Source organism: Gracilinanus agilis, chromosome 3 (assembly GCF_016433145.1).
Source record: "Gracilinanus agilis isolate LMUSP501 chromosome 3, AgileGrace, whole genome shotgun sequence".
Lineage (NCBI taxonomy): Eukaryota > Metazoa > Chordata > Mammalia > Didelphimorphia > Didelphidae > Gracilinanus > Gracilinanus agilis.
Genome location: NC_058132.1, coordinates 23,303,886 through 23,315,221, shown reverse-complemented (window position 1 = coordinate 23,315,221; position 11,336 = coordinate 23,303,886).

Genomic DNA, 11,336 nt, shown 5'->3' with positions numbered 1-11,336 from the left:
GCCCGGGGGCCAAGGCCGCAGCCGGCCGCCACCCGAGACCTCCGTTGTCAAGCGCCCTTGCACCGACCCCCCATTCCCGAGGCCCAGCTTCTCTCGGCCCCAGTCCGGCCGCCCCCTCCCCTACTCGGCCACCGTCCCACAGTCCCCCTCGGCCACGCCCCCAACCGTTATGTGTCGCGCTCCCCGCCTCCTTCCCCGCCCCCAGGGGAGGGGGCCGATCTGTTCTCGGGCCCCTGTCTCTAATCTGCCCATCCGCCACAACCCCGCTCCCTTCCTGCGAGAGTCGCGGCCCACTCCCCGCACAGCGAGACTCCTCCGCAGCCGCCGGCCGATGCGCCCTGCGCTAACCCCCAGCTGGTGGTCACGACCATTCTCTCGCCTCGCGACTCCTCTCCCCTCCCCCCGGCGTTCAGTCCCTTCGCGGCCACCGTCCTGCCTTTCGCCCTGCCCCCGCCCGTCCCGCGTGCCCATTCCCTTCCCGGCCACCGTACCTGACTTGGCTGCCCGCGGCGTTCTCCAGATTGGTTTCACGTGTTCTTACCCCTACCACAGACATACACACCCCTCTTGTTACCATCCCGGCCACCGTCTTCTCATTCTGCCCCTGTTGGTCTTGGAGGCGCGCACGCGTGTAAGGATCGTCACCCGCTTGGGCCTCCTTCCAGAGCTGATCTAGACGCCCCTGAGGGAGGATGGTCGGTCACCCTCACTTGCAGTCCTTGGAGGAAGCGACATTTCTATCTTTAAAATTCCACGCTGAGCCTTTTGAAATGAGAGGGAAATGGATAGCCCCTTGGACAGTACCAGGAAAAGAAAAGGAACCGCTTTCCTGCCACACCCCCCAATCCGGGCTCTAGATGTGTGGCCTCGAATAACCCCCATTTCTTGTCCGATATTGGGTCCACTATTCTTATCAGCTTCAAATTCACTGATTCTGCACTGATGAGAGCGCTTACAAAGAGTAGAGGATAAAGGGACAATTAATAGACTAATTTTATTTCTTCCCCCCAAACCCACCTCATTTCACCCATCTCTGCGCAGAAGTGGGGAATAATTTACAGCATTGCCCTGGGAGCAGGTTGGGTGATGGGGAACTACTCCCTCCCTCAAGCCTTTGGAACCTGAATGCAGCCAAGGTGTGCCAGCCCCACTCCCACACATACCCGTTTCAAGAACTGAGAAAGAAGTCTTTTGTAAAAGAGGTTGGGAAAAGGTTTTCCCGGGGTCGCTGAAACCCATGTTAATACTTTTGTTTTCCCAGTAAACGGGATGATTATTTTTTGGGCCTCCGTGAGAAAGGAAGCAAGAGGTTAGGATCTAGAGGAGTAGAGCCAAGAGAAGCCAAGGAAAATGTGTGAATTCCCTTAGCTGTATCCTAGATTAAGAAGTATGGGGTAGCTAAAACTTGATTTCTAGACAGCTTTAGTGGAAATGAGTCTGGCAAACTAAGCTTTTACTGCCACCTGGTGGTATCTATCATAAAACGGCCCGCGCTTGTTTGACCTAGGCTAGGGGGTTCCTGCATACCCAGTTCCTGAGCAGGGGAGGTGGTACACCTAGACTACTGCTCTGGGATAGCACTTTATTATTTTTAACCCTTGCCTTCCGTCTTGGAGTCAATACACAATATTATGTATTGACTCCAAGGCAGAAGAGTGGTAAGGGTGGGCAATGGGAGTCAAGTGACTTGCCCAGGGTCACACAGCTGGGAAGTGTCTGAGGCCAGATTTGAACCTAGGACCTCCCGTCTCTAGGCCTGGCTCTCAATCCACTGAGCTACCCAGCTGCCCCCTGGGATAGCACCTTAAAATAGTCTTGCCTATTTGGAATTGTGCCCAAAGGGCTTTAAATAATTATCTGCCTTTTGATCCAGCCATATCATTGCTGGGTTTATACTCCAAAGAGATAAGGAAAAAGACATGTACAAAAATATTTATAGTGGTGATCTTTGTCGTAGCAAAAAATTGGAAAATGAGAGGATGCCCTTCAATTGAGGAATGGCTGAACAAATTGTGGTATCTGTTGGTGATGGAATACTATTGTGCTCAGAGGAATAATGAACTGGACGAATTCCATGTGAACTGGAATGACCTCCAGGAATTGATGAAGAGTGAAAGGAGCAGAACCAGGAGAACTTTATACACAGAGACGGATATACTGTGGCACAATTGAATGTAATGGACTTCTGTACTAGCAGTAATGCAAGCAGTAATGCAATGATCCAGGACAATTCTGAGGGACTTATGAGAAAGAACATTATTTACATCCAGAGAAAAAACTGTGGGAGCAGAAACAGAAGAAAAACAACTGCTTGATCATATGGGTCGATGGGGATATGATTAGGGATGTAGACTCTAATCGATCACCCTAGTGCAAATATCAATAATATAGAAATAGGTATCGATTAATGATACATGTAAAACCCAGTCGAATTGCTCATTGGCTGCAAGAGGGGGAGAAAGGAGGGGAGGGAAAGAACGTGAATCATGTAACCATGGCAAAATATTCTAAATTAAATAAAATTTTTAAAAAGAGAATATTCTTGCCTGCCAGCACTAATAGTTACTGCACAGCCCTACCTGCAAAATAACAGGTGGAAACAATCCTTTACAAATCTCATTTTGTAGTTTTGTGACTTTTGAAAGCTTAAACATGTTTCCTTCTAGGTGAATCTTGAATTTTTTTTACCTTTTAAAAACAAAATTAAACCCTTACCTTCCATCTTAGAATCAATACTGTGTATTGGTTCCAAGGCAGAAAAGCTATAACAGCCAGGCAGTGGGGGTTTAAGTCACTTAAACCCCCACTGCCTGGCTGTTATTGCTCAGGGTCACACCCTGAGCTAGGAAATACCTGAGGTCAAATTTGAACCCAGGGCCTCCCATCTTTAGGCCTAGCTCTCAAGCCACCAAGCCACCTAGTTGCCCCCTTTGCCTTTCTTTTTTTTCACATTTCTTTACAGGAATTTTCCCCACTGTTCATTTAGGATTTGCTGTTTTTTTATTCTTTGGAGGCCAAGATTGATCCAGAAATGTGGTAGGGTAGTACAGCAATAGTAACATTTAGATTTCAGAAGGGACAAAACAAGGGCCCAGTTTTCTCATCCAAGAGTGCAAAAGGGGGCATGAAGAACAAGTTTGGAGAAAAACGAAAAGGCAATTCTGAATACAGTATATACTATGGATTGAGAGACAGGCCCAAGAGGGGAAAGCACAAGAAAATAATTCCATAATCAATTTAGGAACTTCCCAGGAAAAAGAATGTCTTGATTGCAAGTCTCTGAGAGTGACTGGAAAAAAAGAAAAAAGAAGAAGAGAATGAATGAAATTACAAGCAAAATTAAAGCTATTGATGAATTTGAAGAATATATAGCTTAGAAGAGAAGGTGAAAAACTTTGCTTAAATACTAGACTACTTGAAAAAATGGAATGGAGTAAAGATTCAATGATTAAGTGAGGCAACAGGAATATAGGTTGAGGAGACAAAACTTGGAAATCATTCTATGAAAACTGAGCCAATCAAAAAAACCTGAATACCTTATTTTGGTAAAATCATAAAACTGCCCAGAAAAAAATAGAGGACAAAGTGAATGAAAATAATAAGATTTTACTGGTCACCTCCTGAAAGAATCTACTTGAAACACTTAGGAATATAGTCAAAATAAAGAGCTTCCAGTTCAAAGAAAGAGAATGCTGTAAATAGCTAGGAAAAAAAAAAATTCAAGAACTAAGAAACCAGAGTCAGGATTCCACAAAACTATGCTATATTTCCTTAACCTTAAAAAGGCCTTGAAGGACTTGCCTTTGGACCTGTGTGCAGTTCGAAGTCAATAAAGCTTGAAGTCACATTGCAGGAATGCTTGCAAAGGTGAGGTTTAGTCTGATTGGCTCAATTGTATACCAAGACTTTAACTAATACTGTTTAGCATAAAAGAAGCCATCTGTGATGTGTTTGCAGACACAGGCTGACAGAGAAAGGGGCATTAAGGCCTTAGCAAGTGGGTAAGGTCCATCTAGTTGGCATAAGTGGGCAAAAATATGTTATACCATTGGAAGCTAAGAATTCCCCTTCCCCGGCTGAAAAAGACAAGGAACTGCATTATATGCAGCAGCTCCAGAAAGTGAGCTCACACAGGAAAATCCATTGTCAGTTGGGTTCAGAACATCTCATGCGTGGGCTCCAGGAGCAAAGCAAGAGACTTTTTAGCAGTCACCCAGGCTCAGAGACAACAGCATACTGAAAATCTACTTAGAAATGGAATCCTTTTTTTTAATTTAAATTTTTTTAAGAAAAATTTTCTGTGGTTCCATGATTCATGTTCTTACTTTCCCCTTCACCCCCCCAAACACCTCCACCCATAGCCAACGTGCATTTCCACTGGTTTTAACCAGTGTTATCGTGTGTCATCAATTAAGACTTATTTACATATTATTGATAGTTCAAGTCTACATCCCCAATCATGTCCGCATCAACCCATGTGTTTAAGTGATTGTTTTTCATCTGTGTTTCCACTCTTGTAGTTCTTCCTCTGAATGTGGGTAGCATCTTTTCCATAAATCCTTCAGAATTGTCCTGGGTCATTTCATTGCTGCTAGTACAGAAGTCCATTACATTCAATTTTTACCACAGTGTATTGGTCACTGCGTACAATGTTCTTTTGGCTCTCTCCTTTCACTCTGCATCAATTCCTGGAGGTCTTTCCAGTTCACATGGAATTCCTCCAGTTTATTATTCCTTTGAGCACAATAGTATTCCATCACCAGCAGATACCACAATTTGTTCAGCCATTCCCCAATTGAAGGGCATATCCTCCTTTTCCAGTTTTTTGCTACCACAAAGAGCGAGGCTATAAATAATTTTGTACAAATCTTTTTATCTATTTTCTCTTTGGGGGTACAAACCCAGCAATGGTATGGCTGGATCAAAGGGCAGGCATTCTTTTAGCGCTCTTTGGGCATAATTCCAAATTGCCATCCAGAATGGTTGGATCAGTTCACAACTCCACCAGCAGTGCATTAATGTCCCAGTTTTGCCACATCCTCTCCCACATTCATTACTCTCCCCTGTTGTCATTTTAGCCAATCTGCTAGGTATGAGGTGATACCTCAGAGTTGTTTTGATTTGCATTTCTCTAGTTATTAGAGATTTAGAGCACCTTCTCATGTGCTTATTGATAGTTTTGATTTCTTTATCTGAAAATTGCCTATTCATGTCCCTTGCCCATTTATCAATTGGGGAATAGCTTGATTTTTTATACAATTGATTTAGTTCTTTATATATTTATTAATTAGACCCCTGTCAGAATTTTTTTGTTATAAAGATTTTTTCCCAATTTGTTGTTTCCCTTCTGATTTTGGTTGCATTGTTTTTGTTTGTATAAAACCTTTTTAATTTAATATAATCAAAATTATTTATTTTACGTTTTGTAATTTTTTCTAACTCTTGCTTGGTTTTAAAATCTTCCCTTTCCCAGAGATCTGACAAGTACACTATTCTGTGTTCACCTAATTTACTTATAGTTTCCTTCTTTATATTCAAGTCATTCACCTACTCTGAATTTATCTTGGTGTAGGGTGTGAGATGTTGATCTAAACTTAATCTCTCCCATATTGTTTTCCAATTTTCCAAGCAGTTTTTGTCAAATAGTGGGTTTTTGTCCCCAAAGTTGGGCTTTTGGGGTTTATCATACACTGTCTTGCTGACGTCACTTACCCCAAGTCTATTCCATTGATCCTCCCTTCTGTCTCTTAGCCAGTACCATATTATACTATATTAAAAAAAGGGAAGAAAAAAGAAATGAAATCCTTTTACCATTCTTATTAGAAAGATAGAGGATGGGGGCAAGTAGTTGGTTCAGTGAGGTGAGAGCCAGGCCTGGAGACAGGAGGCCCTGGATTCAAATTCAACTTCAGACACTTCCTAGCTGTGTGCACCTAGGCTAGTCACTTAATCCCTCATTGCCTAGCCCTTACTGCTCCTCTGCTTTGGAACCAATAAACAATTGTGAAGAGAGAATTGAACTCTCTTAGTTTATTCTTAATTCTTTATTCTTTATTCTTAATATCAAATTCTTGATTTGATTAAATTACAGGTTGCTGATTGATTACATTTAAAAATAAACTAAGAGTTCAATTCTCTCTTTATACAATATTGATTCTAAGAGAGAATGTAATGATTTGGGGGGGGAGGAAGGAAGAAAGAAAAAGGAGGGGCAGACCAGAGTCAGAGTGGTCTGGTACCAGATGACCGAAAGCTACTGGCAGACCTTACTTCTGCTCCATCTGGGCACTCACTACATGGCTGCTCATCATAAATTATCTCAAGCTACAAAGGCTAACTCGGTCTAGCAGAAGCTGCTGGCCACTGTCTTCCTTTCAGGAAATTGGCGTAGAGGTCATTGGAAATGTTTTGTTGTTGTTGATGTAGAACCATGAATGTGTTTCCTATGGTATTTTTTTTTTAAGTATGGATTAAATTGAACATGGCAGGGGCAGCTGGGTAGCTCAGTGGATTGAGAGTCAGGCCTAGAGACGGGAGGTCCTGAGTTCAAATCCGGCCTCAGACACTTCCCAGCTGTGTGGCCCTGGGCAAGTCACTTGACCCCCATTGCCCACCCTTACCACTCTTCCGCCTAGGAGCCAATACACAGAAGTTAAGGGTTTAAAAAAAAAATTGAACATGGTAGTCATAACACTGCATTGCTTCTCTTGAGTCCCCTTCTGCGTTTCCTTCTCTTCTCTTTTCTGTGTTTAAAGATTTTGCTGCTACCAGTTTCTTTCTCCTTCTATCTCTCTTGCCTCTCCAGCCCCTACATTCTTCCCTCCTCACCAAAGAAAACAGCCCACTTTCTAACAAAGGAGAGTGGAACAGATCAGTTCCCCATGTTGGCTGAGTCTGGTAATGTAGGTTTCATTCTGCATCTCTAGTCCATCACCAAGTAGGAAATGCTGCCTCAGTCTTGGAGCTCGGCTTGGACGGTCAGCCACAGCCCTCAAAGAGGAAAAGAATTCCCTGTATAGCTTGCTGGATGGGTCATTCAGCTCCACCTTAAATACCTCTAAAGAGAGAGAAGCAGCTGCCAGCCAAAGCAGCCCATTGCACTTTTGGACAGCTAGTTATCAGGAACCATTGTCAATCGGGCAGCTCAGGGCAGCTAGGTGGCATAGTGGATAGAGCACTGGGTTTAGAATCAGGAAGACTCATCTTCACAAGTTCAAACTTGACTTCAGACACTAGCTATGTGACACTGAACAATCACTTCACCCTGTTTGCCTCAGTTTCTTCATCTGTAAAATGAGCTGGAGAAGGAAATGGCAAACCACTCCTGTATCTTTACCAAGAAATCCTCCAATGGGGATACTACATGTCAAAACGACTGAATAAAATCTATTTGTAACTTTGTCATTTCTAACTATTCCTGCCCTCTGGGACCCCATGAGACAAATGTATCCCCTCTTCTACATGACAGCCCTTCAAGTACTCTTCCCTTCCATCTTAGAATCAATCCTGTGTATTGGTTCCAAGGCAGAGGAGGAGTAAGGGCTGGTCAATGTGGGTTAAGTGACTTGCCCAGGGTCACATAGCTAGGAAGTGTCTGAGGCCAGATTTTAACTCAGGACCTCCCATCTCTAATTTGGGCTCTCTATCACCAAGCCACCTAGCTGCCCCACCTTCAAGAACTCTTAACATAGCCATCATTTCCTCTCCTTCCCTCCCTGATTCTTTTCTAAAGGCTAGACCTATCCATTTCCCTCAAATGATGCTCATTACATGGGCTCAAGGCCCTTCATCATCCTGGTTGTTCCTTGGACACCCCACCCACACCCCAGTTTATCAACATCCTTAAATTATAGTGTTCAAAACTGAGCACAATACTTGCAGGTGAGGTCTGATGAGGACAGAAGGCAGTTGAACTATCTATCACCTTCCTATTCTTAGAAGCCTTACTTCTCTACATAGCCCAAGATTTCACCACCTTGTTTTTGGCTTCCACATCATACTGCTAATGTATTGAGCTTGCAGTCCTCTAAAATCCCCAGATCTTCTTCAGAGAATTGCTATTTAGGCTTCCCCAACCTGCTTGCTTTTTAAATAGCAAAGTGCAAGAAGTTTCAGTTATCCCAATTGAATTTTATCTTATTGAACTCAGCTTCATGCTCTAGCCTGTGGAGATCCTCTTTTTTTCCCCCTAAGTTAATTTATTTAATTAATTTAGAAGATTTTCCATGGTTACATGATTCATGTTCTTTCCCTCCCCTCTTCCCACCCTCCTCCCATAGCCAACATGCAATTCCACTGGATTTTACATGTGTCACTGATCAAGACCTATTTCCATATTGTTGATAGTTGCACTAGGGTGATTGTTTAGAGTCAATATCCCCAGTCATATCCCCATCGAACCATGTGATCAGGCAGTTGTTTTTCTTCTGTGTTTCCGCTCCCACAGTTCTTTCTCTGGATGCGGATAGCATTCTTTCTCATAAGCCCCTCAGCATTGTTCTGGATCATTGCATTGCTACTAGTAGAGAAGTCCATGACATTCGATTGTGCCACAGTATATCCATCTCTGTGTATAAGGTACTCCTGCTTCTGCTCTGTGGAGATCCTCTTAAAGCCGACAAGTCACCAGCTAGATTAGCTCTCCATCTAAGCTTACTGTCATCTGTGAATTAGAAGAATAGAACATTCATGCCTTTATCCAAACCATTTATATAAAGTGATACACAGCATGAGGCCAAGCCTAGATCCACCGGGAGAGTATGTACACGCTGAGCATCTGCCACCGACATTGAATTGCAACAATGACTCTGATTTTCATCATACAACTACGTCTGAATACATCTGGTTATACGCAGGCAGTGATGGAGTGCCAGAGCTGAATTCAGGAAGAACTGGGTTGAAATCTGGCCTTGAACACTTACAAGCTGTGTGATCCAGGACAATTTCCTGTTCTCAGTCTCATTTCCTCATCTGTAAAATGAGGATAATAATAGCACCTCCCTCCACGGGCTGTTGTGAAGATAAGATAAGGAAAATACAGGTATCCCTTCTACATCCTGAGTTTCCCCACTGCCATTGTGATATTTTGCAGATCAGCATAAGAAATTTAGGGAGAATTCAGGGGGAGTTTTTTGGAAGTAGTAGGGCCAGCAGACAACAAAGAAAAAGTTTAGAAACTCAAAAATGCATAACATATATGCATAGTTTATAATATCAATCTATTATATCTTTTCTATCTTAAATGTGTATAATTTCTTTTTTAAAGTTCAAATAAGTAATTTAAAGTTTGCAAAAAGAATGCAAAAGCCAACAGAGGACACACAAAGATTAGAAATACTAACACTGAACTTACCTATAGCCCATGACCATACTTAACCCAAATTTTACAATAAGGAACTGTAAATAGCCAATAAAACAAAAAGAAAAAATTCAGATCTTCCCTGGGATGAAGGGAGAACCAAAAGAGTTTATATAGATTTTCTAGAAAGATGTCCTGCGCCTAACATCCCTCCCCACCCAGATGTGTAAGGGATACCTGTATTTGTCAAGTGCTGTGCAAACCTTTGCACCCTATATAAACACTAACTTATTATTATAGTCTAATCTAGAAGTGTCCAACCCAAAGCTGCTGGCCACAGGCAGCCCATAACCCTCCCCAGGTCTGTCTAAACTAATAATTGGGAAATAACAAAATACATAGAAATGCAATAAAACATAATGTTACATTTGAAAACTAAGTGGAATAAAAAAAATCTAATCTGATAATATAAAAAAAAGAAAAAATCTAAGTTGATATGTGGCCTATAGGGTCTTTATAATTGAGTTAGTGATTCAAGTTTCTTTTTAAAAATATATTTTTATTCATATCATTAAATATTTCCCAAATACTTATAATAAAAATTTAGCATTCATTTAAAATTTTTTTAAAGTTCCAAATTCTCTCCCTCCTCCTCTCCCCCTTCCTTGAGAAAGCAAGCAATTGTGTGTCAGTTATACCTGTGAAGTCATGCAAAATATATTTCCATATAGTCATGTTGCAAAAGAAAAAGACAAAAACAAAAAACAAAAAACCAAACCCAACCCACAACAACGAAAAGGCACCTGCTTCCATCTGCCTCTGAATTTGTCTGTTCTCTCTCTGGAGGTGGATAGCGTCTTCCTTTAGAATTGCCTCGGATCACTGTCTTCAGCAGAGGAGCCAAGTCTTTCGCAGCTGATCATTGTTACAATATTGCTGTTACTTCGTACGTTCCCCTGTTTTCGCTTTCTTCCCTTTGTATAGGTTCATATAACTCTTCTCAAGTTTTTCCGAAATTGCCCCATTGTCATTTGTTACAGCACAATAGTGTGCCATCACAATCAGACAGCCATTCCCCAACTCTGGGCTGTCCCCTCATTTCCCAATTCTCTGCCACCTCAAAAAGAACCGCTATAACAATTTTTGTATAAGTAGGTCCTTTTCCCTTTGCAATTCCTGTTTCTATTTGAGACGGTCACCACGAGTCTAATTCATAGCTCTTCATCATCTGGACAAGAAGGGTCTCCCAATACTTTATCAAAAGCTTTGCTAAGGGGACAGCTGGTGGATTGAGAGCTCAGAGGCCTAGAGACGGGAGGTCCTAGGTTCAAATCTGACCTCAGACACTTTGCAGCTGTGTCACCCTGGGCAAGTCACTTAACTCCCATTGCCCAGCCCTTACGGCTCTCTTACCTTGGAACCAAATACACACTTAGAAAGACTTTTTAAAAAAGCTTTACTAAAGTCAAGACTAAACTGTGTCAACATTTCTCTTATCGGCTATAGTAATTCCACATTAAAAAGAAAATGAGTGACTCCTTCTTGGTGAAGCCAGGTTGGTTTGTTTTGTAATTGCTGCAAACCCAATTGAGTGAACTGGGGTAGTTTGGTCTTAGAGCGCCACCTGGTGGACTGTCCAGGCATAGCTGCCAAAGCAGCTACCTCAAAGCACAATGAAGACATACCACACATCCTGCCTAGAAACAGTGGGATCATTGAATATCATTTTTTTTTTAATTTCCTGGTTCTGCTCACTCACTTTGCATCAGTTCTTTTAAGTCTTTCGAGGTTTTTGTGAATGCATCTTGCTGAGCATAGTTTGTCATTGCCACTTCCAGTCATGGAATGCTTTCAGGAAAAGTGTTCTTCACTTTTGTTCCTTCTGCTACCTGGAATCATTGGCTGGAAAGTAAATATAATTCTCAGATCCTCCTCCTTGAGTAAACCCCTTTCCCTCATCAGGCCTCCATTTCTTCATTTGTAAGAGGTGTCTCCTAGAGGCCTATCCAGTTCTATTACCCTAGGACTATGTTGGCGA